Genomic DNA, 2,104 nt, shown 5'->3' with positions numbered 1-2,104 from the left:
TATTTTTTTTAATTAATTTTGACCAAAGGGGGCACATTTCAATTTCTTACACACACTTGTTATTTCATATGTTGACCAGAGGTGGAGCACTTTTAAAAGCGACACACAGTCCATGTGAAAAATCCCTCCTTTTTGGCACCACCCTCATTTTGATGGATGTCACCAGCAGGGGTGTATTTACAACTTTAATAATATATTCATACTACGCAAATATAAAAAAAGCTTGTTGTGAAAAACGAGTTGGAATTTACCCCCCAAAAAAGGTCACAATTTCACAAGAAAAACTTCGATTTTTGGCAGTATTATAATAAAAGTCGTCATTTTACTCAACCAAAGTCAAAATTATACAAGGAAAACTGAATATTTGTGCAATATTATGATAAAAGTTGGAATTTTACTCAATAAGAGTCGCAATTTTACAAGAAAAGCTTCACATTTTGGCAATTTTATGAAGAGTCGTAATTTTACTCGACAAAGTCACAATTTTATAAGAAAACTTTAAAATTTTGGCAATATTATAATAATAAATACAAATTAATTAATTATGACAAAAGTCATAATTTTACTCCAAAAATGTCACTATTTTACAAGAACAACAAAACAATTGGCAATATTGTGATAAAAGTTGGAATTTTACTCAATATCAGTCGCAATTTTTACAAGAAAAGCTTAAAATGTCGGCAATTTTATGAAAAGAGTCGTAATTTTACTCGACAAAAGTCTCAATTTAATTAATTAATAAAAAAAATTTTTTAAGAAAACTTTAACATTTTGGCAAATTTTACTTGGCAAAATTGTGACAAAAGTCATAATTTTACTCCAAAAATTTCCCTATTTGACAAGAACAACCAAAACAATTGGCAATATTGTGATAAAAGTCAGCATTTTATATGACAAATGTCGCCATTTTGCATTAAAAAGTAATAATTTTACATTAAAAAAGTAATAATTTTTACGAGAAAATATTACAATATTACAGAAGCAGAAAGAATATGAGAAATTGTTCCCAATTTTATAAGAAAAAAGTCGACACATTGTGAGAAAAAGACTGCTTTTAATTTTTTTTTTTGTTGTAATTTGTTTCTAATCTTCATTATTTACTTCAAGTTATTACAGTATGTCTCTATATACATATTTTTTTAATTAATTTTGACCAAAGGGGGCGCATCTCAATTTCTTACACACACTTGTTATTTCATATGTTGACCAGAGGTGGAGCACTTTTAAAAGCGACACGCAGTCCATGTGAAAAATCCCTCCTTTTTGGGACCACCCTCATTTTGATGGATGTCACCAGCAGGGGTGTATTTACAACATTAATAATATATACATACTACGCAAATATAAAAAAAGCTTGTTGTGAAAAACGAGTTGGAATTTCCCCCCAAAAAAGGTCACAATTTCACAAGAAAAACTTCGATTTTTGGCGGTATTATAATACAAGTCGTCATTTTACTCAACCAAAGTCAAAATTATACAAGGAAAACTGAATATTTGTGCAATATTATGATAAAAGTCGTAATTTTACTCGACAAAAGTCACAATTTTATAAGAAAACTTTAACATTTTGGCAATATTTTAATAATAATGGGAATTTTAATAAAAAAATGTCACTATTTTACAAGAACAACCAAAAAAATTGGCATTATTGTGATAAAAGTCAGTTTTATATGACAAATGTCACCATTTTGCATTAAAAAGTAATAATTTTACATAAAAAAAGTGATAATTTTACGAGAAAATATTGCAATATTACAGAAGCAGAAAGAATATGAGAAATTGTTCCCCGTGTTGACACATCTTCGGCAGGACAACAGCGCCCCTCAGTGGACACACGCGGCAACACACCTTTAAGTAAAGTGTTCGTGGTCTGGATTTCATGATCCCACAACCAAAAAATAATTAAAAATCGCGACTAATTTCAGTGAGTTTTATGAAATATTATTCAAACTAAAGAAAGAAAAATGAGGCAAACATTGGAAACTGTCAGGAAAATAAAATATATTTCAATGACAGTCGACAGGAAGCTGGAGTGAAAATCCGCCTCACTGATTGGTCGGGGGGACGTCACGTGGTTATGCCGGCGTCCATTTTGACTTCAAAA

Source organism: Entelurus aequoreus, linkage group LG05 (assembly GCF_033978785.1).
Source record: "Entelurus aequoreus isolate RoL-2023_Sb linkage group LG05, RoL_Eaeq_v1.1, whole genome shotgun sequence".
Taxonomy (NCBI): domain Eukaryota; kingdom Metazoa; phylum Chordata; class Actinopteri; order Syngnathiformes; family Syngnathidae; genus Entelurus; species Entelurus aequoreus.
This window is presented reverse-complemented; position numbering follows the sequence as displayed.